General features: G+C 37.0%; 1 long non-coding RNA gene across 7 annotated transcripts in view; it reads left to right on the top strand.

The window, feature by feature from the left end:
- LOC129058785 (uncharacterized) overlaps nucleotides 1-23,876 on the top strand; it is a 56,408-nt gene extending 32,532 nt beyond the window's left edge. For 4 of the 7 annotated variants that reach the window (XR_008524178.2, XR_008524177.1, XR_008524175.1 and 1 more), the window contains one exon: nucleotides 7,949-8,793. This is a non-coding gene — a long non-coding RNA (uncharacterized LOC129058785). Of the gene's footprint in view, nucleotides 1-7,948; nucleotides 8,794-23,294 lie in introns of those variants that run through there. The other 3 variants (XR_010139863.1, XR_008524180.1, XR_010139862.1) reach the window with 2 other exon arrangements.
- The last annotated feature ends 4,058 nt before the right edge of the window (nucleotides 23,877-27,934 follow it).

Below are 27,934 nucleotides of genomic sequence, written 5' to 3'. Positions count from 1 at the left end.
TCAAATGTGTTAAGAGCCGATGATGGTGGTTTTTACACTTAAATTACAAAACTATAAAAAGTGTTCTACACAATGGACTGTCAGCATATAAAATTACTTATTATCGATTAAATGTAAAGCACATTTGTAGATTATACCTAAAATAATGAGTATCATATCCATAGCCTTGTAAAAATTAGATACATGTGCCTTTCTTTTAGTTAGATATGCCATTCCCCCCACACTCACACATTCACATGGAAATAAATTACACCTAACTTGTTTCTGCCACTCCCAGTATTAAATTATTTTTAATACTTAATTTATTTTTATTCTTAAATTATTTTTATTTAAATTATTATTTAATTTATTTTTATAATAATTATAAAATTATTTTTATTCTTAAAATATTTTTTAAGAATAAATTATTTTTATTCTTTTTTATTTTATTTTTATTTATTATTATTATAGTTTAGGTGTATCTCCCAATGCTATCCCTCCCCCCTCCCCCCACCCCACAACAGTCCCCAGAGTGTGATGTTCCCCTTCCTGTGTCCATGTGTTCTCATTGTTCACTTCCCACTTATGAGTGAGAATATGTGGTGTTTGGTTTTTTGTTCTTGCGATAGTTTACTGAGAATGATGATTTCCAATTTCATCCATGTCCCTACAAAGGACATGAACTCATCATTTTTCTATGGCTGCATAGTATTCCATGGTGTATATGTGCCACATTTTCTTAATCCAGTCTATCATTGTTGGACATTTGGGTTGGTTCCAAGTCTTTGCTATTGTGAATAGTGCCGCAGTAAACATATGTGTGCATGTGTCTTTATAGCAGCATGATTTACAGTCCTTTGGGTATATACCCAGTAATGGGATGGCTGGGTCAAATGATATTTCTAGTTCTAGATCCCTGAGGAATCGCCACACTGACTTCCACAATGGTATTTTTATTCTTAAATTATTTCTATTCTCGGCTTGGGATTCCAAGATGATGGACAAAATGATCCAGGGCCTTCTAAATAAAGAAAATACCAACTTGTCAGTCCATAATCCTTACAGTAACCAAATGTTGTTACCTGAATGTCAGTAATTGAAACTCCACAAAAAAATAGCATTGTCTTCCATACTTGGCATTTATGAAAATGACATAAGATCAAAGAATTTGAATTAGGATACATATGGTATATTTGAAGTTAATTTTTTTAAGACAATAGAGGCTTAGACTTTTACAAGTAGCTATACATGCATTCTAGTCCCAAAGAAATATAAGCAAGACAATATTTTTAAAATTACTGTTTAGTACTACCTGGTGTTTGGGCTAATTCTTGACCACTGGAATTGCAGAACTCTGAAAAAACACACACACACAGATACACACACACACACACACACACACACACACACAAAGGAGTGAAATTAGATCAGCCTGCCCCAAAGATCTCAGGCAGAGATTGCTCCATTCACCTCTCCTGCCTCTCAGACACAGCTTTATTCCTATTTGGTCTTTCAGGGAACTAAAGAATTACCTTCCAAGTGGTAAGCAACCTCAGTTTCAACTTGCTGCATGGACTCTTGAAGATTTAAGGAGATGAAGAGAAGTAGAGAAAAAGCAATTTTAACATAAAGTCACACTAACTCTGGAATCAGAAATATTTCAATCTAATTCAATTTTAGTACATAAAGTTGAAATGATAATTGCATTATCAAATTAATGAATTCTTAAAGAAAGATTAAATTACATTCAATCTACTCAACATACTAAAGCAGATATGTGAGCTGGTGTACATTAGAAATATTCTTAAACAAGATATAAATGAAAAAACCATCTCTCTCTCCTCCCTGTTCCTGGATAAATGGTAATCATGTGGAAATTTCAATAGACTAAGTTATCATTAATTATTATATTATCACATAAACTACCGTGATGATCATTCAATTGTAATAACACAGTTATTTGGATCGTAGCAGAATTACTATAATAGGAGAACTTTAAAATTTATATATTCAAGTGAGAAAACATATTTGAAAAGACGAATTAAACATGTTTGTACTAAAGCATTTAGTTAAAGCCGTTTCTGAAATGTATTTTATAATCATCACATAGTTCAAACTGAAGTAAAATTTATTATTTGTTCTAGGTATTTGATATAAAAGACAACTTTAGGTTCCATAATTGCCTTCAGCTCTGCAAAAGTGAAAGAGGGCTTCGTGTTTCCTATTGTTTGATGGGAGGGTGCATCCTTACATGAAATTAGGTTCAGTAAGAACTATGGAAGCAAGCTGTAAATGTTTTGGCAGTAACTATGCAAACTAACTTAAAACATTTAGGCAGTAATTATTATCTCAAATTTTGCTGCACTATATAGCTCCACTATTGCAAATTGAGGACATAGTAAATAAATTTGTAGAGAGATTTAAATCAATTCATCTTTCCAGATGAAAAAAATTTAGTAATCTTTAGTTTCAAATCAGTAATGTCGACTCCTACCATGTGAACAATAAATGATCATTTGTTCTTTTGTTTACTTTGTTCTTAAAATGTCCAGATTCTCCAGAATAATATGCCCTGTTTGCTATATTATTTTGTCCGGTCTATCTGACTGCTGACTTCAATCTAATCACTGGATTGGGTTTTGGATGCTACCTAATGTCATTCAACTTTGTCAGTAGATCTAGCATTTTCAAAAACTAATAAGAGGAAAACAGAATATGAAATTCCAAGAAATACTCCAGGAAAATATTGAGGATCTCAGATGTTTGGACATTCAACAAGCAGACATCATATTGTATGGAATGTAAAGAGGTAACAACTGGGAAATTGCTGTAGTCTGAATGTGTACCCTCAGACGTCATATCTTGAAATCCTAAGCCTCAAGTTAATAGTATTAGAAGATGAGGTGTTTGGTGGTTGGATCCATTATGAGGACAGAACACATGTGAAAGAGATTAGTGTCCTTATGAAAGTGGCCTGGGAGAATTTTTATTCTTCTATCAAGGGAGGACACAGCTAGAAGGTACCATTTATGAGAGACAAGCCCTCACCAGACACCACATCTGCAGGCACATTATCTTGAACTTCTCAGCCTCCAAAACTGAAAAATAAATGCTTGTTGTTTATAAGCCAGCCATTTTATGGGTTTTTTCTAAGAAACCATCTCCTAAAATTGAGTTAAGCGTTTATAATTTATTTGCTAGATGGTGTGTTTTCTTAACTTTTATTTGTTGTAAATGATGTTGCTGCTACTAAAAGTTGATTTTTGGCTTTTGCATGAACCCCATTATAACTATGTACTCTCCAATTTGCTATATGTCTAGAAGAACACTAACAATAAAGAATATGGGACCTGCCAGCATCATCCTAGACTCTACATCTCAGAAATGAGCTTATTCTTTTCTAGACAGAGCATATAGCACTAGCCCTAATATTCAATATGGCTGGAGTGTACCATTTTTCTTTACTGACACGAAAAGCTTCTTAGTGCAAGGGTTTTCTCTCCTTAAATCAACTGAAGATACTATAGTTGATCTTGGTCCAGAAATATCTCCTTGAGGGTGAGGCGGAATGATAAACTTTTATCAACCCAGGAAAAAGACAATGTCTGTAAATTCTTCTAGATGAACTTACTTCTTCCAAATATCCTTTGTCTGTCACCACCCTAATTCCATTTTCCTTTTTATTCCACTGAGTTGCTAAATTTTGTCAAGAATGTGACAATTTAGGCAAGCTTGTTTGTCAAATGTCTAAATCCATCTTTTGCCCCAAATAAAACAACTCTGCATCCTTCCCATGGCTATCTACACAATATTCTTTATCATCAGTCTCACCCTATTTTGAAAGTTTGAGGATTTTATGAGTTTTCTTAGAAACCAAATGAAGTACCATACATGAGAATGTGTGTCAACATTAAGTAGATTTGGAGCATTTCATAATATTTCTCTAGTTCCACTTAGACCAAAGATGATAGTCTGTATCAGCTACTGCCTTTTTTTCTTCCTGTAGTCCTCACAAATCATTTTTAATTTTATTTACATTTGTTCTTTACATACAAGCTCATCTCCTCTTAAGTACCTGAACAAAGTATCACAATACCTCTCCTCCATTATTTAGAACCAGATAATATCCCAGGGATGGAATCCAGTGGTCATGACTATTGTTTTCATTTGCTATTTCAATATGCACCTCTGTATTCACTTACTACCAAAAAGATTTCACAGGCCCCATTCCAAGAGGAAGTCACAGACATAGACATAACCCTCCAGTTCAAGTCATTTCTATCTTTAATCTGAATCAAAGAAATTGTATTTGGAATGAAGGCTGTTGCCTAATTCTTCATAGAATTTTATCCATCTCCTCTTCTATGCTCTCACTCACCCTCGTTCCCCAGAGATGAAATCATATTAACTCTTGATATTTATTAACCCAAATATTTTCTGTGGACTTACTGATCTCCTATTTGGGAGTAAATTCTACCCAATTCCCTGTGGTCTAAAATGTATAATCATGACATCAGTAGAAGGATAAAAGTTTTAATAACCTGTCTGACAAGAAAAGTCCACATAAAACTTTACACAATCTGCTGTTAACATAGTAATAGCACACATCTCTAAATTCAGACTAAGATACTTTCCACAGCCTAGCTACTCATACCACAAATTTCACACAAAAGTCAGCAAAACGTGCATTGGCCTATGTGATTTAGACATATTACTCAATTCTATCAAATCAAATGACCTGAGTTATAAAATCTAAAGGTCTTTAAGCCCTTGCCCATAAGACGGTGCTTCATAAATGTACTCAACAGCCTTCCTATTATAGTTTAGTATTTTGTATTAAAACAAACCTTTGATGATAAATTGCAAACTGTGAGCGGGTTATACTGTAACAAATCCTACTTCCTAAAGCCTGCTGTAGGCAGTCTGCTTTGGGTAGTCATACTGATTAGACCCACTACCCTCCAACTTAATCCTGGATTTTTCAGGAAACAATCCACTCATAAACTTGAATATTTCAGCAGCAACCACTCCTGGAACTGCAATTCTGAGAGCCTGACTGCCTCTCTGTAACCAGCCTATAATGCTGAAAGGCCTTTTTCTCCCCTCTCCTTCATCTCCTGAAACTATTGCTTTAGGAAATGGGTCCTCCTTGTTGCTTAGACAGTCTGTACATCTATAACATAAGGTCTAGTCTCAATGGAGTAGTAATACTTTAATGCTCAGAATAATTTTAAACAACTCTATTTTTCTCTCTTTTAATTGAAACAAAGATAATTTTCAAAATCTTAAGAAGTGATCTTTGTTGGAAAATATGTACTTCAGTTCACAAGCCCCACATCTTGCCTTATGTTTCTATAGACCTTACTTTCTCATAGTTCTTTCAAATTCCAAATATATTTCCAAAATTTTCTTCCAATATGCATTTTATTTTTTCACACTGCTTTCACATTAACACATAAATTGATCTTAACGTTCAGACAATTTGAAATAACTTCTCATTGATAAAAGATTTTTTCTAATCCAGAAAAAAATCTAAATGATTTTGCAATATGAATTTATTGAGGGATAAACTTAAGATTCTAGAACTTCAGTTTAGAACTTTGAGGTATATTAATTTATCTGGATAATAATAATAGTACTAGTAGTCAATCTATAGAGAACACTTTCTGTGCCTGGTATAATATATAAATTATGTTTAATTCCCAAAATAATCAAGTTTTATAGGTATAAATACTACTCTGATCTCATAGGTGAGAAAATGAAAGCATCCAGTGTGTGGGTAAGGTCACACAAAGAGTTCGTAGGCCTATACACAAATCCCAGAGAGCAGGCTCAATTTCCACTCTAACTTGCTTCCTGAATGACCGTCTGTTTCTTCCTAATTTCTATGTGATTATGACACTCAAAAGAAATTCACTTAAAATCTGGGCAACAGAGCTAGGCTGTGACCCCCACCTCACCCCACAGAACATAAAGAATGCAATAAGTATTAAGGTCAAGTTTTATATTCTAAATATACAAATTAGTTTAACCATTTTTCCTCCCAGTTTCTTATACTAATTGAAAGTATGTTTACCAGTGCATTAAGACCACCCTTTGCTGATTTTACCTTTCCTACTAACATTAAACAGCCAAAACATGAATTGTTTCTTTAGCAATATATTCAAGGTGTTTAGTCCAAATAACACTCAGTGTGATGCATTTCCCTGAGACCTTTAAAATAAAGTGAAATCTTGGAAATCCCTTTAAGTTTATGCATCTTCCTCAGTATGTCATTCGAATTGATACTTGATTATGATATGAAGTATCTCAGAGTGCCCAGGGACAATTAGCAGGGCTAAAGGACCAAAATCCAGGTAGATTTTTCAGCTCACCAGAGGTCTTACTATGGGACTCTACTTTATCCTGTTCATGCTCACTAAAGAATAACATTCCAGACAGCTTGTATATTTTCAGAGAAGCAGGTGCTAAAGCCTTCTTAGAGGGTGCAATCAGACTGGCAAATGTATCTACTCTAATTTGACCGATTTTTCAGCAGGCATTCACTGATTTCTGGGCGTAGTTGGACAGCTCCCTTTACAGAAGGAAATTCTACTCCAAGGCACTCACCTAGACATATACCAATTTTTTTTAACCTATTGAAAATTCCTGAATTTTTCCAGTGCTTCATGCAATCACTTCAAACTGTTAGGATTGAAATATTTTGACTCTTTTTCTTCACTTAAGTTCCAAAATTTGGGCAGACTTTTGAGATAATTTACATTGCGGCAGACTATTTACAGAACTCTGGAATAATAATGATGATTGTGATAACAATAATTTTTATATTTGTTGAGGATATTAATTTTAAGAATGTAGTAAGATATTGGAAAAAATAGCCAGTCAAGATTTACTTGAATTAATGTTAGCATAAAGATGATATGGACTTATTTTGGTCCCTTTATTCAACCACTCACCACCAATGTAATATCTGTCTTGGTCATAGGCATAATCTCTATGTAGCATAATGCCAAACCCAATAATAGTAGATATTCAATTAATATTGGGGATGCAAATGAAGAATGTGTATACTGCTAATGAAGCCACTACTCATGGGATCAAGCTAACACTTTTAAAAAATCTGTTGAAGTAAAGAGGACGTGAGCAGTGGGAAAGAGAAAATGTCTATTCTTTGTTATTTTCCATTGCTCTACTTCTAAAATAATGCAAATTGCCCACTGTCTTTTCTGGTCATGCTGTGTGTTTGGGGGAGGTGGGGCTGGGGTGCGGGGGCGGTGGGTGGGTTTGTGTGTGTGTACCTTTGGTCTGCTTAGTTTTACTACTTTCAAGCTTTAATTGACCTTACTCCCAACTAAGGAGACATATGTTCAAATCATTATTAGCTGTCTTCAATTATTTGCAAACATGAATGTAATATAGAAATCAATAATGAATTCACTCTTGGAAACAAGAAATTTCATGCTTGTCATATCTACTAGACATCTGGTTGGACTGTTGTAAGTCCATTGACTGGATTACCAGTTTTGCTGGACCGTGTAGTTTGACCAGAACAAACAGACTTACTAATTCCTACCTTCTCACTAAAAGTCATACTGATAACTGAAGGAAGAAGAAGCTTAATTCTAAATTCTAATTGTAATAATGATGAAAATATAAACTCTAATGGAGTTGGATAGGAAGAACATAGCATTATACTCTAGGGAATCTCTGATTTGGCAACAATTAAAGTCTTAAGACTTTAAGTATTTTGAGTTCCAGATGTCCATACCTAATTAACACAAATCGAAGGCAGAGGTAGTTGTGTTATAAATGATGTGACATAACTTTCAAACCTGACAAAGTGCATTGAAAACAGATTAAAGCAGGCTCTTAGCTCATACTGGCATGAAATAAGACCATCCTATATGGCACAGAGGTGGTGCAGGTATTTACATGTGTCATTAAATTGAGTTTTGTTGTTTCTCATTAGGAGAAATTACTGAAAACTGATGAGAATGCTTTTTGGAGAAGAATACACCCTCAGGTATATCATTTTCTGTTACAAAATAATTAAATAGATGTCTATTGCATGTCTTTTAGTTTGGTAATCTGGGAAATGGAATTGTTTCAGTTCTGCTTGAGATACCCATGGAATAGCATTCATTGAGTTACTGAAATGGTAATACTTTCAATCGTTGCCTTTTTTCTTCTATTGAAAATACTTTAATGCTATGTTACTGGAGTTCAGTATGATAGTTAAAATGGAGAGGCATAGTTAAATAATAGATTGTTCTGAAAAGTTACGCTTTCTGACAGTATTTTTTCCTATGACTTGTTTCTTTGAGCTCTTAGAAATGGCTGATGGCAGTTCTTTACTGGAGTGTTTTGGTAAGTGGTCATTGACTTTTGACAGTCTGTGGTAATTCAAACAGCAAAGGGACATTTTATAATCCATAAGAATGCATTTGCTGTATTATTTTACAGGAGGAGTATTTTATAGAATGAGGAGGCAGTTTACCTCCCGTTAGTCATCTGTGTGTTTCTTCATTTTCCATATTGTACCCAATCTGCAGTTCTTACTAGGACAAAGCATCCTTTTAAATTAACAAGAAACAAAGATCAAATAAAAAGTGCTGAATCAGACCCATTAACACCATATTAATTATGCAGTGAATACACAGTACTATTTACAGTGGACCTTTCTAAGACCAAACAATGACGTTAAAAACTCAGTTTATTCCAGGAGTAGGCAAGCCTCCATAAATTTTCTATTTATCTTTAAATGCAAATGCTTATTCATTGCATAACATTGAAAGACATGGTTACTCCTATTTAGTCCTCCACAAACATCATTAGATATTTAGATGACCAATGATTTTTAATTGTGTCAATAAAGTCAGTGGAATGCTTGGCTCTGCAGAGACATAAGAATTCAAATACTTTAAGTAGACTAGATGGAAGAAAAACATATAGAGGGTAGAGTGTGAAGAGCTGTGAGCTAGGGAGAAGAGCTTGATAATTATTATTAAAATTATCTAAATCTGAAAAGAAAATCTAGGTCTCTCTAAACATTCTTAATTCTTAGTGCTTGCAATGCCTCAGGTACCTTGAAATAGTTACCCATATGCCTGCTTATGTATTTCCGTTTTGTGTTTGTGTTTGTATGCGTGTTTGCCTAAGTGTAGTTTCTCCTGGCAGCAGCGTGTTTGGTGTACGTGTGCATATGTATGAGTACGAATTAATTACATATCGAAAACATGTGCATTAACGGCATCTGCAGTCCTCCCTCGCTGCTCCAGTCAGTCGGGATGTTTAGCACCGTCACTTGGTGTTAGGACCACTCGGAAGACCTGCCTGTCGGACGCCTGATTGTGGTTCCCGGGGTGCCGGAGCTCCAGGAGCCTGTACCATCTCTATCTGAAGGGGAGGAGAGAAGGAAAGGAGAAGGCATCTGAGCGAGGGTGTTCTCCTTACGGCAGCCGGGTAGGGGGCAGCCAGGTTTGGAGCAGGGTTCTAGGATTACACAGCAAATCTCCAACTTCAGCACCGCGCACAGCATCACCTCCCGCCCCGGGAGAGGCGCGCGCCTCCTTGCTCCGCCCCCGCCCCAGCTGATGCACCACGACCGGTAGGCTCAGTCTCCCTTTTGCTTTCAAACGAGGCCAGGGCAGGGCAGAAGGGTTTTGACAGCCAGAGGGGTACGGTAAGGAGGAGGAAGAGGAGGAGGAGGCGGCGGCGGAGGAGGAGCCGAGGAGGGGACCGAGAAGGGAAGAGAAGGGAGGGCTTCCCTCCGCCTCGCTAGCCGCCCGGGCTCACAGGCGCTGGCGGCGGCGGCGGCGGCGGCGGCGGCGTCTCCTGCTCTCCGCGGCTGTTGCTGCTGCTCGCGCTCCGCCGCCCGGGAAATGCTTCCCCGCGCCGCCCAGCGCTGAGGCCGTGCGTGCGCCCCGGCTGCGCTGCGCGCTCCCCACATGCACAAGCTCTCCATGTGAGCTGACGGGCGACTGGAAACCCCCCGAGTCACGCTGCCCGGCGGTGGAGGGAGCGCTCGCCCGCAGTGGCAACAGCTGCACCACCGTCTCCGTCGCTCTGCCTTCCTCTTCTGCAGCCTCCGCTCTTCTGATTACCTCCCTCCCCCGTCCTTTGGTGATTTTTTTTTTTTCAAGAAGGAGAGGGCAGGGTAGATGTCCGTCCCCTCCCCTCTTCCCCCTCCTTTGCCTTCTTGGTTTGAATTTCCTCCCCCGGCATTGCACTGGCACACAGTGCAAGAGGCAATACTCGCACGGAGGGAGAACGAAGGCTGACTCGACTGCCGCTCCAAGCCCAGAAGAACTGGAGCCTGGAGGGGGGTGAAGGGAGAAGAGGAAGCGGGAGGGGCTTGGCTTCCTCGCGTATTTGAGGACAGCCCATCTCCCTTCATGAACTCTACGGAGAGACGGACTGCATCTCCGCAGCGAGCTCTTGGAGCGCCGCCGGCCAGGAGGCGAAGGATGCGGGCGGCTCCGCGCGCCGGCTGCGGGGCAGCGCTCCTGCTGTGGACTGTCAGCTGCTGCCTCTGCAGAGCCTGGACGGCTCCCTCTACGTCCCGTAAGTAGCCGTCTCCTCGCTCTGCTCTGGAGCAGTTTCAGTGCGGCATTGATGTTTGGCACCAGGGTATCAACTCCGAAGCGCATCGCAGTGCTCGCACCCTGATGTGTTTGTGTCTCCGCTGTCACACACTTGCAGCCACTGCAGTAGACAAACTCGAAACCTAGCGTTTTTGTTTTGGAAGACACAGGGTTGTGACGCTGGTGATGTTTCTGGAAAGTTGTTCCTGGTCTTGGTGATCGGTTGGCAAGAGCTTGGCTAGAGAGACTGGTGTAGATGGCAGCTTCTTAGGAGTTGTTTGTGCAGGGAGAGTTAACTGCATTTGGCTTAGGTAGGTCAGTGAATGAAAAGTGAAGACCATGGCAAAACGAAGTTTCTTATTTTTATTTATGGTTATAACTTAATGAGCACGGGGTTGAGGTTAACAAGAGGAGCATGTTTTAAACAGTTTGGGCACCTATAGGGTCTCTTTAACCTCTCCCGTTCTCTTAAAAAGTTAATGCCCCTTTGGTACTTGCTTATTAAAATGGAAGGCAGCGAAATTGTAACTGAAATTGCTTTAATTCTTTGATACTTTGATATCATGGATATGACTGATGCAGTACGGGACTTGGGACACTCAGTGCAAAGCGTCGTTAATGTAGTAATAAACAGATTCTTAATAGGGTTTTCAGGAAAATAATTCTATTCAATATGTGTATCTCTGCATTTTAATCAACTGTGTGTGTGTATGTGTGTGTGTGTGTGTGTGTGTGTGTGTATGTGTGTGTTTAAGACTGCCCGTGTTTTCATGAGGTTTAGAAAGAAATGGAAGATTCTGGCCCATTTTCTGCATTCCTTTAGAAGTGCATACTGTGCATGTAGAGAGGAAATGCATGATTGTTCCTTTGGTTCAGAAAGAGTTAAAACACTAGAAAGACTGCCTATAGGAATCTTAGGATAATATTCATAAGCGCATACTAGTTTCTGAGAATGAGTAAGTTGGTAAATAATTATCATGGAGATTTCAGAGTTTAAAAGGAAGATTTTTTTGTCCATTTAGGAAAAGAAAAGTTTAATATTTTCCAGAAATCGTCATATGCGAAGTAGTCTTCTCTTTGTTTATAAGATTTTGGGATGTATTAATGCATCTTTGTTAATAATGTTCTTATTGTAGTGGTAACTATCAACAAGAATAGCATTGAAAAAGGACATTATAAGTTGTAATAAGGAATCTACTATATAATATCCGGTTATGAGCCAGTATTACTGTTTCGACATATCTTCCTAAGTACAGTATTAGCTTTTCTTTTCTCACAATGTATAAAGATAAGAAGATAAACGAACTGGCAATCTAAGTTTGTAATGAACTTGAAAACATTGTATAGCATTTTTTATAACACAAATTAAATCACAAAGAGTTAAATATTGTTAATATTTATGTCAATTTTATAAATTTAAGCAAATTGTGGGGATATAATGCTTGCTGTTGATATTTACACAAATATGTAACTCTATCATTGGGAAACTAGTTTGATGAAATTTCTGTTTCCATTTCAAGGTCTGGTTATATAGAATTTCCTGCCACTTTTCCTGGAAAATAAACTCCTTATATGTTAAATTTATTATATTCACTGATTGAAGGTCCTCATATCCAGGGTTTTTCCTGGGTTCCGTGTTCCGTCATTCTGTATACTTTAATTCTGATGGGTCCATCTGAAACATCTGCCATGCATAGCAAATGGAACACTGGCAGCCATTGGGTTAATGCATTTTAAGATAAAAAAGTTGTTATTTCATAAATATTTTCCGAGTTTTTAACTTTTTAATTAGAATTTGAAGACAGAGAACACAGAAACAATTACTTTTAAGATGGTTAATAGTTACGGCCATTAAGATTTTTTACTAACTTGGCTTTCATTCTCTATTGTTTAAAAATGCGTAATGGCTTAATTAAGGTGGCTTTTTATTTCGTTTGAATTTAAACTGTGTAACCAAAATGCAAAGTTGCCCTATATGCTGGAAATGAATTAAATAATAAGGATGCTACAGAACTTTATTGATTAGAATGAGCTTCGTGGATTCAGTACTTTAAATATCAACTGTACTTTACATTAGTGAACATTTTTATTTACATTATATGTAGCTCTGAAGGAAAGTATGATAGTTATATTCTTAATATAAAACATTCAAAGGAGAAAAAGATGGAAACTACATGAATCTAAGATAATGAGCAACTCAACCAGGAGAGGTCATCACAAGACAAAAAGTAGCGTGAAAATCTAAAACTATCATTTTTCTTTGGTACACATTTTTAAAATGTGACGAGTATGCTAAAACTTTCTGTTCCTAAATACCTTTTTAATATGAGGGACAGAAGATGTTTATTTCACAACAACTGCATTTCAAATATGTATTTGCTTATGACTTATTTCTTTTTCTCTGTTGACACACATATAAAAACTGTTAATACTATGTGTTGTACAAGCAGACTAGAATAAACTTGAAAACAAAGCTCATCACTATGGTTATGTAAAAATATAATCTGATTTCTTTGCAGATAGTGAAAATGAACTGCTGCTGAGCTGATGTAACTAATCGTGTATCTTCCCTTCCTGTAGATGTAGATACACGGGACACACGTGGGAAGTTTAAAGAAAATATTTTACTCTTAGGGAGTTGCATTTATTTGAACATATTATAAAGACCTTGATGGTGCAGTTCTAAATGATGAGGAGTTTAAGCTAGTGTCTAATAAATTCACTTTTTAGAGTTAACTGAATTTTCACTTAAATAAATGATCTCTCATAAAGGCCAATTTACATCGTTTAGTAGAACTATTAACCTATAATTTCATTGACCATCACATTTGGGAAACGTGTTTTGAATTGATTCAAATATTCTCTAACAAATATGATTTTATACGTGTATATATACACACACATTAATATATATGTGTATAAATATATATGTATTTGTTCATATATGTTTTATAAAAACATTTGAATACATGTTATAAAGTACATAGATACATATTTAATATAGCACATATATTAAGTATTATATGTAAAAATGTGTATATTTGTATATTTTCTAAAACACCATTCAAGGAATTTAAGTTGTTTACAAGTTTATAGAAAGGTCTTTTCCAGTGCAATTATTTTAAGTAACTAATGCAACAGTATTAAGCAATAGTATATTAGTCTATTTTCTCTTCCTCAATTCATATATTTCTCCCAAAATGGTATATTTTAAATATAAAATCTGTAAATGCATATTAAAACAAATACTGCTGGTTTATAGAGACCTTGAACGTAGTAATGAACTTGTCTTAATGAAAACAATTTAAACTTAAAAGGAGCTTTAGGCAAGCAAAATTCATTGGTTGATAAAGCATAGCACATTATTTGCTTAATGCAAACTAATAATTATTAACTAATTGGAGAAAAATATATAATCTCGATTTTATTATAGCATGGATATTCAGGAATTAAGAATCATTGTTCAAATTTTACTCTTTACCATCAATATATGGCAAAATTAGGTAAAAAAATTAATCCAAAAATTTAATTTAGGTCTTATTAACCTTTATGCAGTTATAAACCTACAACATATCATTTTAGATGATATCAAAGTTGTTTGGTGCATATCATATTTTAAATCTTACAGTTATGTGCCCCATAATGACATTTCAGTTCAATGATGGACCACGTGTATGTTGGTGTTTCCATAAAATTATAATGGAGCTGTCATATATAGGTGTGCCATTTTTCATCTTGTATATTATATTTTTACTGTATCTTTTCCATGTTTAGGTATGATGAGATGCACAAAGAGGCATTGTGTTATAATTGCCTATAGTATTCAGTATAATAACATGCAGTACAGGTTTGTAGCCCAGAAGTAACAACCCATACCATACAGTCTATGCTATGTGTGTAGAAGGCTACACTATCTAGGTTTGTGAGTGTGTACTCTATGACGTTGGCACAAAGACAAAATTGCCTAAGGATACATTTCTCAAAATATATCCTTATTGTTAAGAAATGCATGATGATATATGTTTTTTGTCTATTTTAAGTGGCAAAACCTTTCAAGTTCTATAATTTCTTTGAGATTTAATTCACTGTTCCTTATTAGTAAATTCTTCTAGACAAAAACTTACTCAAATCTCTTAAAGTTTACAAAAGCTTCTTGTCTTGTTAATGTTTTTTATGATTGAAAGAAAATAAATGTGACATGTCTACACTTGTCATCTCTTTTTAAGAAGTAGATTTTTGTATTTGTTGTAAATGGTATACAGAATAAGGAGAGAGTCTAGGCTCAGAAATTCTTCATTCAAATGTGCTTTTCTTTAAAATATTAAACATATGGAGATCCAACTTGTACAAGTTGTCTGTTTAGTGACTGATGTCAGTGGGATGAAGAAATAAAACATGTACTGTAAAGATTTTCCCATCTCTAGTCCTGATTTGTGAAGTGCTTTACTTTATCATTTTTTACTACTTGCAAAGTTATAAAACAGCGTATATAGTAATTTTAAGCCTCAAAACCAGTGTTGTGTGAAATAAAATAAAATTTTATGTTTATGTCTATACCAGTATCTGAAACTGGCTGTTACCTGTTTCTAGAGAGATACATATTTTAAGATAAGTAGTTATCAGAAACATAAGGTATATTTCTACAACCAATATTGGACTGCTGAAATAAATTATATGCTTATTTTTGCCATTTTAATAAGTAAGAATAATGACGCAATCATTTATATACAGCTGTTAATTTTCAAATGAAAGCCTTGAAAAGAATACTTGTAACAGAGTGATTCACTAAAACACTGGATTTTCCCATCTCCTGGGCTCTATAGAACCTATATGTTTTAGTTGTGAGCAGATAACAATGTTGGAATGTGGAGGTGCTTCCTCTTTCTCCATCCTAACGGTTCGTTTTATGGGAAGAAAAGTCCGTCTATCACACTCTTAGAGTCTATGTCTACAGTTCATTCATTCCTTCCTATGTTAGGTAGAGTTACTTATCTGTTTGGTGACTATGGGAAAAGGACCTAGATGTGCTTAGCTCAGCCTCTCCTTTCTCCTTTCAGGCTGCCTGCAGAAAGAATAGATTCTGTTGAACAATAGATAAAAGTAGGCTTTGCCTCTGCACTAATAGTGATAGCACGAAGAGCCTTATGGTGTTCGGTTCTTCCTATGGCTTGAGACTCTGTTTAATTTTAGAAATAAGGTTAATGAATCCCACTGTATCACACATTTAAGCCTTATTCTTTTGTATCAGCAATACTTATATAAAGAATGTTATTTCCTCTCTGTGAGTTATTTTCTAATCTAGAACTCAGAGAAGGGACTGAGATTTACTGTACTCAGTAAAACCACAAATATATTGAAATTGCCAACAATAAGGTTGATATTAAACTAAATGAACATGAAATAATTTCTGCATAGTTTAGAAACCAGTAAAGAATAAGACTTGGTTTTTCCATTGATATTGAGTTGAAGATTTGGTGTTACTCTGGTTAAGACTTCCAAACTCTCCCATTCATTCATTCATTCATATTCCTACCCAGTGCTATTAGTGGTATTATTTTACAGAGATGCTTAGAATACCATTTCTTTATCTGTGGTAAATAACATTGCCATTTAAAATACAGCCTATTTACAAACTTTAGCCAGTACACATCCAATTTTATCCTGTCCATGTAACTATTTAGTAAATTATATATGCCTTTAGTTGGCTGTTACATCATGATCCTTCTGTAAAATCATGAAGGTTAAATGTTTTAAGCCAATTATTCTTTCCAACAAAGCATTTGCACTTAGAAAACAAAGTTGATTCTTTCTTCAATTGTAAGTTTTGAAAAATATCTTCTTAAACTCTTCTTTAGTTCACTTTGGAGGTAGCTATTCATAATAACAGCTTGAAGTAACTGATTTTTTATGACACTGCAGATTTTTTTTTCTTTTATTATTATTATTATTGTTATTATTATACTTTAGGTTTTATGGTACATGTGCGCAATGTGCAGGTAAGTTACATATGTATACATGTGCCATGCTGGTGCGCTGCACCCACCAACTCGTCATCTTTCATTAGGTATATCTCCCAATGCTATCCCTCCCCCCTCCCCCCACCCCACAACAGTCCCCGAAGTGTGATGTTCCCCTTCCTGTGTCCATGTGTTCTCATTGTTCAATTCCCACCTATGAGTGAGAATATGCGGTGTTTGGTTTTTTGTTCTTGCGATAGTTTACTGAGAATGATGATTTCCAATTTCATCCATGTCCCTACAAAGGACGTGAACTCATCATTTTTTATGGCTGCATAGTATTCCATGGTGTATATGTGCCACATTTTCTTAATCCAGTCTATCATTGTTGGACATTTCGGTTGGTTCCAAGTCTTTGCTATTGTGAATAATGCCGCAATAAACATACGTGTGCATGTGTCTTTATAGCAGCATGATTTATAGTCCTTTGGGTATATACCCAGTAATGGGATGGCTGGGTCGAATGGAATTTCTAGTTCTGGATCCCTGAGGAATCGCCACACTGACTTCCACAAGGGTTGAACTAGTTTACAGTCCCACCAACAGTGTAAAAGTGTTCCTATTTCTCCACATCCTCTCCAGCACCTGTTGTTTCCTGACTTTTTAATGATTGCCATTCTAACTGGTGTGAGATGGTATCTCATTGTGGTTTTGATTTGCATTTCTCTGATGGCCAGTGATGGGGAGCATTTTTTCATGTGTTTTTTGGCTGCCTAAATGTCTTCTTTTGAGAAGTGTCTGTTCATGTCCTTCGCCCACTTTTTGATGGGGTTGTTTGTTTTTTTCTTGTAAATTTGTTGGAGTTCATTGTAGATTCTGGATATTAGCCCTTTGTCAGATGAGTAGGTTGCGAAAATTTTCTCCCATTTTGTAGGTTGCCTGTTCACTCTGATGGTAGTTTCTTTTGCTGTGCAGAAGCTCTTGAGTTTAATTAGATCCCATTTGTCAATTTTGGCTTTTGTTGCCATTGCTTTTGGTGTTTTAGACATGAAGTCCTTGCCCATGCCTATGTCCTGAATGGTAATGCCTAGGTTTTCTTCTAGGGTTTTTATGGTTTTAGGTCTAACATTTAAGTCTTTAATCCATCTTGAATTGATTTTTGTATAAGGTGTAAGGAAGGGATCCAGTTTCAGCTTTCTACATATGGCTAGCCAGTTTTCCCAGCACCATTTATTAAATAGGGAATCCTTTCCCCATTTCTTGTTTTTGTCAGGTTTGTCAAAGATCAGATACTTGTAGACATGTGGCATTATTTCTGACGGCTCTGTTCTGTTCCATTGATCTATATCTCTGTTTTGGTACCAGTACCATGCTGTTTTGGTTACTGTAGCCTTGTAGTATAGTTTGAAGTCAGGTAGTGTGATGCCTCCAGCTTTGTTCTTTTGGCTTAGGATTGACTTGGCGATGCGGGCTCTTTTTTGGTTCCATATGAACTTTAAAGTAGTTTTTTCCAATTCTGTGAGGAAAGTCATTGGTAGCTTGATGGGGATGGCATTGAATCTGTAAATTACCTTGGGAAGGATGGCCATTTTCATGATATTGATTCTTCCTACCCATGAGCATGGAATGTTCTTCCATTTGTTTGTATCCTCTTTTATTTCCTTGAGCAGTGGTTTGTAGTTCTCCTTGAAGAGGTCTTTCACATCCCTTGTAAGCTGGATTCCTAGGTATTTTATTCTCTTTGAAGCAATTGTGAATGGGAGTTCACTCATGATTTGGCTCTCTGTTTGTCTGTTATTGATGTATAAGAATGCTTGTGATTTTTGCACATTGATTTTGTATCCTGAGACTTTGCTGAAGTTGCTTATCAGCTTAAGGAGATTTTGGGCTGAGACAATGGGGTTTTCTAGATATACTATCATGTCATCTGCAAACAGGGACAATTTGACTTCCTCTTTTCCTAATTGAATACCCTTGATTTCCTTCTCCTGCCTAATTGCCCTGGCCAGAACTTCCAACACTATGTTGAATAGAAGTGGTGAGAGAGGGCATCCCTGTCTTGTGCCAGTTTTCAAAGGGAATGCTTCCAGTTTTTGCCCATTCAGTATGATATTGGCTGTGGGTTTGTCATAAATAGCTCTTATTATTTTGAGATACGTCCCATCAATTCCTAATTTATTGAGAGTTTTTAGCATGAAGCGTTGTTGAATTTTGTCAAAGGCCTTTTCTGCATCTATTGAGATAATCATGTGGTTTTTGTCTTTCGTTCTGTTTATATGCTGGATTACATTTATTGATTTGCGTATATTGAACCAGCCTTGCATCCCAGGGATGAAGCCCACTTGATCATGGTGGATAAGCTTTTTGATGTGCTGCTGGATTCTGTTTGCCAGTATTTTATTGAGGATTTTTGCATCAATGTTCATCAAGGATATTGGTCTGAAATTCTCTTTTTTTGTTGTGTCTCTGCCAGGCTTTGGTATCAGGATGATGCTGGCCTCATAAAATGAGTTAGGGAGGATTCCCTCTTTTTCTATTGATTGGAATAGTTTCAGAAGGAATGGTACCAGCTCCTCCTTGTACCTCTGGTAGAATTCAGCTGTGAATCCATCTGGACCTGGACTTTTTTTGGTTGGTAAGCTATTGATTATTGCCACAATTTCAGCTCCTGTTATTGGTCTATTCAGAGATTCAACTTCTTCCTGGTTTAGTCTTGGGAGGGTGTATGTGTTGAGGAATTTATCCATTTCTTCTAGATTTTCTAGTTTATTCGCATAGAGGTGTTTGTAATATTCTCTGATGGTAGTTTGTATTTCTGTGGGATCGGTGGTGATATCCCCTTTATCATTTTTTATTGCATCTATTTGATTTTTCTCTCTTTTTTTCTTTATTAATCTTGCTAGCGGTCTATCAATTTTGTTGATCCTTTCAAAAAACCAGCTCCTGGATTCATTTATTTTTTGAAGGGTTTTTTGTGTCTCCATTTCCTTCAGTTCTGCTCTGATTTTAGTTATTTCTTGCCTTCTGCTAGCTTTTGAATGTGTTTGCTCTTGCTTTTCTAGTTCTTTTAATTGTGATGTTAGGGTGTCAATTTTGGATCTTTCCTGCTTTCTCTTGTGGGCATTTAGTGCTATAAATTTCCCTCTACACACTGCTTTGAATGCATCCCAGAGATTCTGGTATGTTGTGTCTTGGTTCTCGTTGGTTTCAAAGAACATCTTTATTTCTGCCTTCATTTCGTTATGTACCCAGTAGTCATTCAGGAGCAGGTTGTTCAGTTTCCATGCAGTTGAGCGGTTTTGAGTGAGATTCTTAATCCTGAGTTCTAGCTTGATTGCACTGTGATCTGAGAGACAGTTTGTTACAATTTCTGTTCTTTTACATTTATTGAGGAGAGCTTTACTTCCAAGTATATGGTCAATTTTGGAATAGGTGTGGTGTGGTGCTGAAAAAAATGTATATTCTGTTGATTTGGGGTGGAGAGTTCTGTAGATGTCTATTAGGTCCGCTTGGTGCAGAGCTGAGTTCAATTCCTGGGTATCCTTGTTGACTTTCTGTCTCGTTGATCTGTCTAATGTTGATAGTGGGGTGTTAAAGTCTCCCATTATTAATGTGTGGGAGTCTAAGTCTCTTTGTAGGTCACTCAGGACTTGCTTTATGAATCTGGGTGCTCCTGTATTGGGTGCATATATATTTAGGATAGTTAGCTCTTCTTGTTGAATTAATCCCTTTACCATTATGTAATGGTCTTCTTGTCTCTTTTGATCTTTGTTGGTTTAAAGTCTGTTTTATCAGAGACTAGGATTGCAACCCCTGCCTTTTTTTGTTTTCCATTTGCTTGGTAGATCTTCCTCCATCCTTTTATTTTGAGCCTATGTGTGTCTCTGCATGTGAGATGGGTTTCCTGAATACAGCACACTGATGGGTCTTGAGTCTTTATACAGTTTGCCAGTCTGTGTCTTTTAATTGGAGCATTTAGTCCATTTACATTTAAAGTTAATATTGTTATGTGTGAATTTGATCCTGTCATTATGATGTTAGCTGGATATTTTGCTCGTTAGTTGATGCAGTCTCTTCCTAGTCTCAATGTTCTTTACATTTCGGTATGATTTTGCAGTGGCTGGTACCGGTTGTGCCTTTCCATGTTTAGCGCTTCCTTCAGGAGCTCTTTTAGGGCAGGCCTGGTGGTGACAAAATCTCTCAGCATTTGCTTGTCTGTAAAGTATTTTATTTCTCCTTCACTTATGAAGCTTAGTTTGGCAGGATATGAAATTCTGGGTTGAAAATTCTTTTCTTTAAGAATGTTGAATATTGGCCCCCACTCTCTTCTGGCTTGTAGGGTTTCTGCCGAGAGGTCCGCTGTTAGTCTGATGGGCTTCCCTTTGATGGTAACCCGACCTTTCTCTCTGGCTGCCCTTAACATTTTTTCCTTCATTTCAACTTTGGTGAATCTGACAATTATGTGTCTTGGAGTTGCTCTTCTCGAGGAGTATCTTTGTGGCGTTCTCTGTATTTCCTGAATCTGAATGTTGGCCTGCCTTGCTAGATTGGGGAAGTTCTCCTGGATAATATCCTGCAGAGTGTTTTCCAACTTGTTTCCATTCTCCCCGTCACTTTCAGATACACCAATCAGACGTAGATTTGGTCTTTTCACATAGTCCCACATTTCTTGGAGGCTTTGCTCGTTTCTTTTTATTCTTTTTTCTCTAAACTTCCCTTCTCACTTCATTTCATTCATTTCATCTTCCAGGGCTGATACCCTTTCTTCCATTTGATCGCATCGGCTCCTGAGGCTTCTGCATTCTTCACGTAGTTCTCGAGCCTTGGTTTTCAGCTCCATCAGCTCCTTTAAGCACTTCTCTGTATTGGTTATTCTAGTTATACATTCTTCTAAATTTTTTTCAAAGTTTTCAACTTCTTTGCCTTTGGTTTGAATATCCTCCCGTAGCTCGGAGTAGTTTGATCGTCTGAAGCCTTCTTCTCTCAGCTCGTCAAAGTCATTCTCCGTCCAGCTTTGTTCCGTTGCTGGTGAGGAACTGCGTTCCTTTGGAGGAGGAGAGGTACTCGGGTTTTTAGAGTTTCCAGTTTTTCTGCTCTGTTTTTTCCCCATCTTTGTGGTTTTATCTACTTTTGGTCTTTGATGATGGTGATGTACAGATGGGTTTTTGGTGTGGATGTCCTTTCTGTTAGTTTTCCTTCTAACAGACAGAACCCTCAGCTGCAGGTCTGTTGGAGTACCTGGCCGGCCGTGTGAGGTGTCAGTCTGCCCCTGCTGGGGGGTGCCTCCCAGTTAGGCTGCTCGGGGGTCAGGGGTCAGGGACCCACTTGAGGAGGCAGTCAGCCCGTTCTCAGATCTCCAGCTGCGTGCTGGGAGAACCACTGCTCTCCTCACAGCTGTCAGACAGGGACATTTAAGTCTGCAGAGGTTACTGCTGTCTTTTTGTTTGTCTGTGCCCTGCCCCCAGAGGTGGAGCCTACAGAGGCAGGCAGGCCTCCTTGAGCTGTGGTGGGCTCCACCCAGTTCAAGCTTCCAGGCTGCTTTATTTACCTAAGCGAGCCTGGGCAATGGCGGGCGCCCCTCCCCCAGCCTCGCTGCCGACTTGCTGTTTGATCTCAGACTGCTGTGCTAGCAATCAGCGAGACTCCGTGGGCATAGGACCCTCTGAGCCAGGTGCGGGCTACACTCTCCTGGGGCACCGTTTCCTAAGCCCGTCGGAAAAGCACAGTATTCGGGTGGGAGTGGCCCGATTTTCCAGGTGCCGTCTGTCACCCCTGGAAAGGGAACTCCCTGACCCCTTGCGCTTCCCGAGTTAGGCAACGCCTCGCCCCTGCTTCGGCTGGCGCACGGTGCGCTCACCCACTGACCGGCGCCCACTGTCTGGCACTCCCTAGTGAGATGAACACGGTACCTCAGATGGAAATGCAGAAATCACCCGTCTTCTGCGTCGCTCGCGCTGGGAGCTGTAGACCGGAGCTGTTCCTATTCGGCCATCTTGGCTCCTCCCCCCGACACTGCAGATTTTAAAGCCTCCCCTGATAGTAGGAAATCTAGATATAAAGATGTGATTGTTGGCTCTGAATTTGCTTGCTGAAGATCACATATTTTGGGTATACTGTAAAAATGTTGAAAAAATAAAGAGGAGCTCCTGGGGGCCGTATTCTGTATTTACCTTGTGATTTAGATTTGCTTGAAATACCCTCATAAACATAAATAATGATATATGCTTTAATGTTTTTACGTTTAGGAAAGAGGTGAAATTAGATTTTGAGAATACTTTTACCAGGAAAAATTCCCCAAACATATATAAGTTTTTCCTTACCTTTTCTAGTACATTCACAACCTTCTTCATCTGCAGTGGAATGGTGATCTGGAAATGTGAATCATAGAAAATGGCAGGCAATAGAGGTGTGACCTGCATACGCACTGTCAAAGTTACTAAACCTGTGTTGTCTGGGACGTCTAAGATGGAATCAAGTTACATAAAGTTTAGTTAAATTCAGGAAGGATTTGTTCACCTCTGTGCATTAGATGTCATATTGAAATAGTATGTGAAAAGGAAAATCTTGCCTGGACTCATAATTTTTATTTACTGTTATAATGTCATCTATGCTGTTCAATTATAGTATTATTTGAAAGGAATACATGAAAAAAAATAGGCACAGTTTGTATTGTTAAAAAACAGTCTGTTAAGTGGTGAAATACCATGATATGCCAAATAAAATAATACCTGTAAGAAAATTCTCTTAAAATTAAAGGTGCTTCTATTTTTAACAGCAAAGGCTTGAAATCAACCCAAATGCCCATCAGTGATAGACTGGACAAATAAAATGTGACAAGTACACACCATGGAATACTATGCAGCCATAAAAAAGGATGAGTTCATTTCTTTGCATGGACATGGATGAAGCTGGAAACCATCATTGTCAGCAAACTAACACAGGAACACAAAACCAAACGTTGCATGTTCTCACTCATAAGTGGGAGTTGAATAATGAGAACACATCGGCACAGGGAGGGGAACATCACACACCTGGGCCTGTTGAGGGGTGGAGGGCTAGGGGAGGGATAGCATTAGGATAAATACCTAATGTAGATAACGGGTTGATGGGTGCAGCAAACCACCATGGCACATGTATACGTGTGTAACAAACCTTCATGTTCTGCACATGTATCCCAGAACTTAAAGTAAAATTAAAAAAAAAAGGTGCTTATTGTCACTTCTATATCATAGACTGAAGTAGTTATTTTGAACTAACAGAAAACCCATGGGGATTAAATTTTATCACTGTTAACTCATTTTTCTAAGCAGTCACCTCTTAATGGGAACCAAATTATTAAGTAACATTATAAGTACAGACTGTCTACAAATATATATGTCTTTTTCAGACATTGGTCAAAAATTTATAAACAGAACTACATGAAAAAATTTCAGCCTAATTATGTCACATAGCGAAATTATAGCATATTTTATGGGTCTTATTTTTAAAAATTTATAAAGTACATGTTAAATAATGGCCTATGATGCATTAAATTACTTAATTGCTAATAAATTCTAAGTTAAAATGTAAATTGTTACGTAGCATATTTGAAACATTTTTTGGTTCAAATAAAAATATGTCTGGACTATAAAATATGACTATCAGATTTTTAGATTATGAAACTATTATGCTAGCTTAGTGTTTTTAATGCCAACCAACTGAAGAAAACATGATTCAGGTGTTTTTTTCTATGTATTCATAGCAACAATAACACAAGGAGTTCGATGCTGCCATCAATACTAATGTTACTAATTCTCATGGTATTTTACTCAGTGGATTTGAATATGGCCATAGAATCTTTCTCCACAGAATATGCCAGACAGCCACGTATAATCCCATGAGATTTGGTATTTAATATAAAACTTTATTTTTTTACTCAAGTTGTATATATTGCCACCACCAGCAGTTTTTCAGCTAATAAAGTATACTTATGATTTAAGTCACTTGGTTAATGTCCTCATACCTAAAGAATATGTTAAAACGAATGCTTAACTTACAGTAGAAGAGATTTTCAATGGCAGTGATGAAATTTCCAAAAATGAAATTTCATCATGCCTCATGCACTTCTGTAGTATATGTAAGTTTTATTTATATATCTTAACATAAGCATTTAAGTTATTATGTTATGACTAGTTAAAAGGAAATAGTAGCATAGTTAATTGTGTTTTTGTATGTTCACAGTACAGAATTAAGAATAACTATTTTGGCCAGGCGCGGTGGCTCACGCCTGTAATCCCAGCACTTTGGGAGGCCGAGGCAGGCAGATCACGAGGTCAGGAGATCGAGACCATCCTGGCTAACACGGTGAAACCCCATCTCTACTAAAAATACAAAAAATTAGCCGGGCGTTGTGGTGGGCACCTGTAGTCCCAGCTACTTGGAAGGCTGAGGCAGGAGAGTGGTGTGAACCCAGGAGGCGGAGCTTGCAGTGAGCCAAGATCGCACCACTGCACTCCAGCCTGGGTGACAGAGTGAGACTCTGTCTCCAAAAAAAAAAAAAAAAAAGAAAAAAAGCTATTTTATTGTGTCAGTTGACAAAAATAGTACTGTGTCAGAGATAAAAATGTGCCATGGTGGGGTGTTAACATTGCTTCTGCCATTAAGAACATAAACAAAAACAACCTTATTCCAATATTCTAGATACTGAGGGGGTTATTTTTGTGGAATTGATTCCAAAGACAGGGATGCTTGATCAAAGAAGATGTTTAGTTTTTGGCTAATAAATGTTGCCTGATTTGAGTTCCACAAATTCTGCAAAAATTTACATTTTCAGCATCAATCAATGAGTGTCCTTTTCTAGAACTCCAGGCAGCAGTACATATTATACTTATAAAACGTTCTGCTTGTATTACATAAATAGCTAATATTTGTTGTGTTGACTTCTTATTAAATCTTTCTTCCCAGCCTTTCAAATCAGGCACTACTCTTTATGTGTACTAGGTCACTTATTTCTTATAATAATGCTTCAGTTTGCAAATGAAAAAATCAGAGACACATGGAGAAGTGACTTCCCTGGGCCACCAGCTTGGCCTATTTCCGGATCCAGTGCTCTTCACCGTGGCATAGCTGGCTGAGAGTGAAGTGCTGTCTCTGTGTTCAAGTTCTCTAACTAAGAAGTTTCAGCTTGCATCTAGGCAACATTTTAAGGCTTGATTGCTTGTATATAAAGGAAAAAGCCTATTGGCATAATGTTTCTATCTTTTTGTTTACTTATTCCTTGATGACACTGTGATATGTTCTGGAGACTTAAAAATTACATTGGTAAAAAATAAAGAAATATATTTGAAATAAAGAGAGGAATGCAGCTCTTTCAATGGTAGCACATTAAATCTTAATATATATGTCATTTGTGTTCTTCTTCACAATAAGGTACTTTTGCAATGTAGTTCTATCATTTGAGTACTATTGAAATACATGTAATAGTCATGTAGTGAAAACATTTATTTAAAGCTATGTAAAATATTTCTGAAAATGCTTTGTCAGGTATACATAAAAGCTGTTTTTAAATCAGTTGTCAGGAAATGTTGAAGTCTGTGTCGAAAACTGTAAACATGATTGCTATTACTAAAGTTAAAAGATGATAATTGTTTAATGTATAAGCACAGTTTTGAGTATTCATTTCATACAATAGCTAATCCATAAAGCTTTTCTTGAGAGTGCTGTTGAGAAAATAACTTTTTCTTTTGCTTTCATGGCAGTGGGAAAATATTTGTCTTTAAAATATTTGCCAGTCCTAATGCTGAAATATTTCTTGTATCCATCCCCTGCTCTCCATTCCTATCACAGCTTCTATAGTTAAGATTTTCAGCATTTCCCTCCAGGCATTAATTTAGTAGCCTCCTGGTATGTCTCCTGGATTCTAATCTTTCCCCCTCTAGCTTATCATCTATATCTATGCCAGAAATACTTTCCCAAAACACAAATCTTGTTATAGTACTGCATTTGTCTAGTTCTTCCCTGTCTCTTAAATTTAGTCTTCTCCTAACCCAACATTTGCACCCTATAATCTAACCGACCATACTGAGATCTTTGCAGTTTCTCTAACACAACATGCTGTTTCGAATCATATTTCTCTTACACCTTCTGACATTTTGTCCCCTCCTTTCATTTTTCCTGTTTTATCTATGCTGATTTAGAGGAAACTCATTTATGGTCCAAGCCTCAGAATCTTGGAGCAGATTGATGTATCAACACCTCCCTGTGGCAATTTGCTCTAATCACAGGTGAAATACTAAGACGCGGCAGGCAAATTCTTTGGTTTCTGGACTTATAAGGAACACAGTGATCACAAATAATGAAAACCACCTCCAATTATCTAATATTAAAGTGATAAATTACCCCATAGTATCAACAACAGAAGGAAGGCGAGAAATATATTTTCAAAGAATAAACCACAAATATTTTCCTCATTTTATAAGTAAATGTGTATCTATCGTAAGGGAAATTTGAAACCATGCTGTGAAAGCTTACAACTTCTGCAACCCTTTTTCTACCGGATTTTATTTTAAAAGATTTTCTGTGCTTTTCTTAAGCCACATGGCTGATCACGTGCCTTTAAACCCAAGCCTGACTGTCCTTTCCACAAGCTATTATCTTAAGAATTATTTGTTATCTGCATGCAAATTAAAGACATGTGTCAACAAAAGAATTATTGCATCTAACAAGTACTTTAAATAGAGTACTTAAGATGTCACCAAATCTTCTAAATGATAGCTGTAGCTTCCGAAAATCTTGATAATTACATGTATTTAGTGTGTAATAATCCAGCAGATGAGTTGATATTGTTGAAGTTGTTATGAAATGTCAATGAATTTCATTTCCATTTTTAATATGACAAAAATATAATTTTATAAGTATAAAAATAAGTACTTCTATTCTATTTGTTTATATTTTAAACTCTCTCTTCATCCTTACCTTTGCAACTTAGTACACACTTCTGAACCATTTCAAAGTTGGCCAGTCTAGCGAAGCCTGTTTCAAATTTTATATTCTTCACAATGATCCCTGCAGTGATGCCTACTAAAAACACATTACCCTCTTTTCTATTAGTCCATAATCTGCATGAGCAGAGCCTGTACTTTTTCCCTTAGGCTGATAGGTATTAGGGAATGGTTGTATTAAAGGAACTAGACTTTAGTAAACATGTTTCATCATACTAGGTACTGTACTGGTTGCATTATACCATTACATGAAATTAGCCCAAATACCTCTGTGCTGTAATATTCAAAGTATAAGGATGCTCAAACATTTTAAAGCTCACTGGTTCCATTTTTATACAGTTCTTACTTTTGTCAAGTTCTTCCCTTACATTGACACAGATTTACACTCCCATAAATTGCAGCCAGTAGTTCTAGTTGGGCTTCTCAGATAATAAAA

This window comes from Pongo abelii, chromosome 3, assembly GCF_028885655.2.
Source record: "Pongo abelii isolate AG06213 chromosome 3, NHGRI_mPonAbe1-v2.0_pri, whole genome shotgun sequence".
NCBI lineage: Eukaryota > Metazoa > Chordata > Mammalia > Primates > Hominidae > Pongo > Pongo abelii.
The sequence above is the reverse complement of the archived record's forward strand: the minus strand, read 5'-3'. Positions and strand labels throughout refer to the sequence as shown.